The sequence below is a fragment of the Pleurodeles waltl genome, chromosome 6, assembly GCF_031143425.1.
Source record: "Pleurodeles waltl isolate 20211129_DDA chromosome 6, aPleWal1.hap1.20221129, whole genome shotgun sequence".
Taxonomy (NCBI): domain Eukaryota; kingdom Metazoa; phylum Chordata; class Amphibia; order Caudata; family Salamandridae; genus Pleurodeles; species Pleurodeles waltl.
Window position 1 is genome coordinate 1,418,016,441 of NC_090445.1, and position 6,000 is coordinate 1,418,022,440.

Below are 6,000 nucleotides of genomic sequence, written 5' to 3' on the forward strand. Positions count from 1 at the left end.
AAAAGTTTCTTTAAAAACAAACTATTCTCATCAACCCTGGATTTAGCACCCAGACTAGTACCAGCTTCTTGGTGGCCAGTCCACATCTCCAGGTAAGCAGTCTTTGGGTAAACACACAATCACACACCTCCAAGAAAACCAAGCATTTGCAATGCAATAGGTCTTGCACAATTCGAACAAGTTAACTGTCATCTTTTGACAACAGCGCCCACGAGCAAAAACAAAAATAAACGAGGGGAAACTGAAAAAAGACTTCTTAACAAAATAAAATAAAGTTAGTTTAAAAAAAAAAATCCTGACAAAATGGGTCCCCAGCAGGACAAACAAAATTGAAGTCATAAGCCTTCCGTTTGCGGGGCACTTGAAGCTAGAACAAAATAGTACCTCAATCACTTCGAGAGCAGCGGATGGCCACTAATTAAGTTAGTGTTTGATCCCTGCTCTACACAGAGGAACGGAAATGATGCTAGGAATGCCTTGACGAATTAGAAGGCTGTGAAGAAGAGTGCCACGCAAACCAACAAATAGTGAGCAGCAGACGGGCTCCAAGCCCTTTACTGAACACAACAGTGTCTCACATGAGAGACGCATGCGCAAGCCCATGCACTCGCGGGGTCAACCTTAATAATAAAAATAAAAAAAATAAAAACGATGACCTAACCAGTGAATGTGAGCTAAAGTAATGATCCAACTTATTTGCACTCACTTTTGATAGTCATCTAGCAGCACTCACGAGCCTTGACCAACCATTTCTCTTATAATACCTTACTGCATTATGCCCCAATGTGTTGCCTTAAGTTTCTTAATAATGCCCCATAAGCCGACGCAATAATCTTGTCTGATCCTGTCACTGACTGTTCTTGCATGTATATATGGGTGCCTGCAAACTAAAGAACAACTGTTCCCTACTGTAGCACATGCTAGCAAAACAAAGCAGGATTTAACACACAAAACCTTTATTCTAGGTGGAGGGGAGGTTATCACTTATATTGGGGCCCTGGATGTTAGAGGGAGCCACAAAGCCACAACTGAGAGAGGGGTGTTCTTTAAATAGCATTTCTTCAGTTATTTTCCAAACTAGAGCAACAATGTGTAAGTGCTACCCTAGCTGGCTCTCCTCCATTTTTTTTTCTTTTTAATTTATTTCCTTCTGGTAACTCTGTGCACCCAATATCCCCAACAAGTTCTGTGCGGGTACCAAATTGGGAGGTCCGCTGTCTGTTCCTGCTTTGTATGTGATGCAGCTTATCTTATGACCATAGCTTCCAGTTTTTACTTTTTAAACATGTTTCTGTATTTATTTTTGCCATTCTGTCAGTATTTATCCACAATTGTTTTTGTGACTAAATTAAGTTGTGACTTGTTTGTTCCATTTTAATTGCATGTGCATTCTTTGATACCTGTAGAGTTTTAGTAAGTTAAGCAGCCAAGAGTAACAAATACACTCGCATGAAAATATTAGCAATATGGTAGACATGTATGTAGAAGGATGGAACTATCTAAGGAAATCTCATTCCGTATTTAACTCTCTCAAGGCTGTCAAGGCTTGGGATCGGTTGGCCTGGAATTCACGAATGACAGCATCGAGAGTCATTCAAAGAAGCTGAAACTTCTGTATTTTTCAGCATTAAAAAAAATACATAGACAAACATGCTGTTTTCTGTCTGTACGGATCTATTTAAAAAAAAGGAAAAATAGAAAACTTAAGCTTTGCTTGTAAGCAAGGTGTATTGGGGCCAAGCACTTCAGCTCAATCAGGGTGGAAGGGACAGCATATGCCCCACAAGGCCAGAATGTTTTCATTGGCTTCCAAGGATGTTGCCCCAAGCTGCATCACTGATGAGCTACACGATCTCAAGTTCATCCACTAACCCCATCGACCATCTGCATGCACTCACATACCTAATTTTCTCATTAACGATGCCATCTAGCTACCATAAAGAAAATTGAGTGAGTTAAAGGAATGGTCTGACTGATTGAGACTAATCCTAGTAACCAACAATACCGAAAAACACTAGACTAACTATGGGATAAAGAACAGCGTTCTGCCCAGCGTAAAGCGCTTCAAAACATATGGGAAAGTAAACACCACATGAACGCCGCCTTAGTTGGTACACGTGGTGATACTGTTGTGGAAATCTAGTAGCCAGAATCATCAAATATCACGTTAGGATTTAAAAACAGTTTTGAATATTTGTGGGCATGCCCAAGCCCATTCTACAATACACTCCACAAAAATACAGCTTGCATTCAAAGGTGCCCTACGTGAGTGTAGCCATGTCACTAAAAGATGACAAGCTACGCGCAAGGCGGCTAATACTACTACATTCACTGTTTGTCGCAGCTAACCGCGAAAATTATATAATGTAGGTGCCTAGTTAATTACTGAAAAATCCTATAGGCTCGCGTATGATGAATGCGGGGCTTTCCATAAAGGCCCCACGCGCCGTTGACGGATCACCATTTGTTAATGGGAGGGCAGCTTTCCCACCTGCTTATTGCGATCAGCGATAAGACTTGATTAAGTTAAATCTAGAGTACCAGGGAACCCATCTTGCACATTCCAAATTAAACGCGGTGATGAGGAGGGGCGTTCAAATTAGTTCTGTGCTTTTTTTGCGATCCTCTCAAGCCCTCCCACCACTTCCGGACAGGATCCACAGCCTGCAATGAAACTATTTCCGGGTATGCCCAATATGATTAAAAAAAAAAAAAAAAAAGCTGCATTAGGATTTCAAACGGGGGTGCACGGTGGTAACGGGGGAGAACGGGAACGAATACCAACTCGTACACACCCTGGTTAGTTATGAGAGAACATCCAGCCCGGAAGTGGCTATGAAGCTTTCCCCAGCGGAGACAGGCCCATCGTTCAATCTCTGGTGTAAACAGACCGGTGTCGCTCTGGGTCACCAAGGGGGCGTCGGAATAGGTGATAAACAGCTGGGGGGGGGGAAATCACACACACCCTCATGTTCTACTGAGGCCAATTTTTTCTTATCAACATGGTGTTTACGTTCACATCTGACCCAAAGGGCGGGGCTTGGGGGAAGGGAAACATGTAAAGAAGAAAATATCCCAAAAAGATGGGTGTCCGAGGGGTTCGCCTGGTACTATCAATGAAATGAAGGGATTAACATCCTTACAGGTTGTTGTGCTGCTCAGTTATAGGCTATAACCTTACGCCGCTGGTTACGCCGGTGCGGAAATCGCTCCGCCGGAGGCGTAAAATAATTACGAGATATTTAACCGACCACCTGGGTAACGCTAAACCCCGTAATCCTCCCATCCCAGCGTACCCCCACCGACCACGCCTACTTTTACATTTCCCCATACTAAAAATTCACACCCCCGCCTAGCCACGGGGAATGAAACAATACAAACCCCCAAAAGGCTCGTTTCAGCTTTGATCCACACGTAGGTCAGTTGAGTCGCTCCAGCTTCACCCACTTATGTTTTCGGTTTCCCCGTGCCTCACAATGGCAGCTCGCCCCGCTCACCTCTCACTCGCACAGCTCGCGTCTTCGCCGGGCGTTGGCAGCTCTATACGGGGTCTCTTCGCCTTTCGGGCAGGGGCGAAGAAGCGCGCATGACCCTCCAATGACGTATGCGTGCAGGAAGTTCCGGAGCTGAAGCTTCTTGTACAGTATTGACTAGGCTCAACAGACAGTCCGTCTAATTGAGCACATACCAGAGTACAATGCTCCCGCCATTTTGAAAGTGGAATCGTTTTTATTCGTCTCATACGAACTTCGTGGTGTTTTGAAGACGTTAGCAGAGTCTTAGTCGTTGTAACTTATTCATATTGTTATACCTAATGGAAGAAGGATAGCATTCTTAAGTACAGTAGAATTAACTAAGCTGTCGCTAAAATACATAATTGGCACCATATATTTTGAAAGGCTTCTTAGCACTTTTTTTTTCTGGGGGGTGTTCTTTTTCTAAATGTAGTGCTGAAGCAGATGTCTTAACTATTATTAATGAGTGTTTACTTATTTTGAATAATGAATTCTGTAGAAAATGAATAACATAGAGAAAAGTAATGTGCACGTCTGAAATTATAACCTAGGAGAATGGCCACCAAAGTTTACGAGATGTACTAATTATTAATATGTATGAATATTGAAAATGTATTATATTAATGTAGGCCTTAACTTAGCGAGTGTCTTTGCCTAGTTTTGCCAGGCCTCATGCAGAAGCGGTATTTCTTAGAGTTTAATAGAAAATGCTGACAGAGTGAAATAACTGTGAAATGCTCATTGTTCTAATAAAATGCTTAACCAAAACTTTCTATGGGAACCGATGGACAGGAGATGAGGTCCCTCATAATGTATCAAAATGTGTGTAATATGTGCAAGAGGTTCTTTCCCAGGACACAAACAATGAAGACACTGACTGGAGACGAAGATGCAACAAATTCAATACATGTCGAGTCGGATGATGAGAACACTGTATGGAAGACCAATCAACGATGTGTGAAGTGTGAAATATTAAAATGTATAGATTTGGTCCATTGACACTATTGGATAGAGTAATAACATAAGATTATTTGACCAATTGGGTATTAGGGGTTAGTTTGGGTGACTTTGATATAACAACGTGACAAGGGGAACTTAGACAGATTGCGAGACTAGAGATTTAGAGTGACTTTGGGAGAAGAAGAGATTTGAGATTCTGTCATTGGGCTCATACTCTCTGATTGAGAGCCTGATCTGTTGCTGATCGATTGATGACCTGAGCACGAAGACTGATTCTGATTGCTGACCCATATCGTGGATAAGTAGATATGACAATATGACTGAAATCTATTTTTATGCCTTTTCTTTCTAGGTAACAACTGCGCTGTCTTAATAATTTTCCTTATGTAGATGTTTTCTAAATTTGTGTTCTAAATTGTTTTGCATGAAGCCCCACATGCTAATGCTAATCTGGACTAGTTGAGGGTTTTCTACATGAATACCGACAAATTACAGAGACAAATGGTTGACGGACTACTTTGTTGAACCTTATGGACTATGTAGCCTATTTAAAGCTAACTTTGCTAATGATTTGCACTGATGCTTTAGAATGTATTGTGATTCAAGCTTTGATTAGGTTGTGTTTCTTGCATCTCTTTGGTTAATAAATTCTATTCTTGTATGCGTACTGACTAGATTATCAGATAAACTACAGGATCTTAGCATTGTTAATATAAGGGCAATCAAATTACAAAACTTTTACTAAAGGTGTGCTTATTCATGGCTGAAAGGTCATGGTCTGTGACAATTACAGACTCCATTGATTATTGATTTGACAAATGATTATTGATTACTGTGTATTCATTATTGAATTCCGTTTTGGAGCCATGGTAAGAACATCTTAAACGAGTCAAAAGGTTCATCAACCTATACGTGTCCCTTGTAAGTTTACTTATTAAGGACTGACGCGCTAACATTAGCTAATTCCGGTACTTCACATTTCTGTAGAGTGCCACCGGGTCTGTACCATACAATGCAACGTGCACGCAAGCAGAGGGCCAGGTGTGGAGAGATCGTTTGTGGTCACTCAGCGATACCAGCATCAAGTGTGTCACCATTTATTATGTTGTCCCAAAGTGCAACAAGGCTGGTGTCCCCCTCTGTGCGAAAATGCTTCCCTCTCTGCGGAGTGTGAGGAGGCCCAAGTAGTGCTGCTCTTCTCAGAGCCATATCCAGGAGGAGCAAGCCCTGAAACGCAGTGAGCCCCATTGATGCCACGCTGCTCCCCTAGCATTTTCTCCCCAATGTCCCCAAAAGTGAAGAAGCGCATTGTCTTGCTCTGCAGCCGGAAGTGACTGCAGGTGTGCCTGTCGCGCCATCACGTGGTGGCCAGTGGTACAACTGCACAAGAACCCAGCTACTGTAAATGTACATGGCCGGAGGGAGGCCCTCAACCTGCAGCATCAGATGCAAGCTCCAGATAGCAGAGCTGCACATGTGTATGTGCCTGGCTCCTCAGCAACTGAAATCCAGCATTTTGATCTGC

At 42.5% G+C, this 6,000-nt stretch overlaps 1 protein-coding gene across 3 annotated transcripts in view; it reads right to left on the bottom strand.

The window, feature by feature from the left end:
* CDC42 (cell division cycle 42) overlaps positions 1-3,609 on the bottom strand; it is a 128,997-nt gene extending 125,388 nt beyond the window's left edge. The window contains exon 1 of one of the 3 annotated variants that reach the window (XM_069240770.1): positions 3,498-3,609. The gene's annotated coding sequence lies outside the window, so the exon portion shown is untranslated. Of the gene's footprint in view, positions 1-3,381 lie in introns of all 3 variants that reach the window. The other 2 variants (XM_069240768.1, XM_069240769.1) reach the window with 2 other exon arrangements.
* Between the last annotated feature and the right edge of the window lie 2,391 nt (positions 3,610-6,000).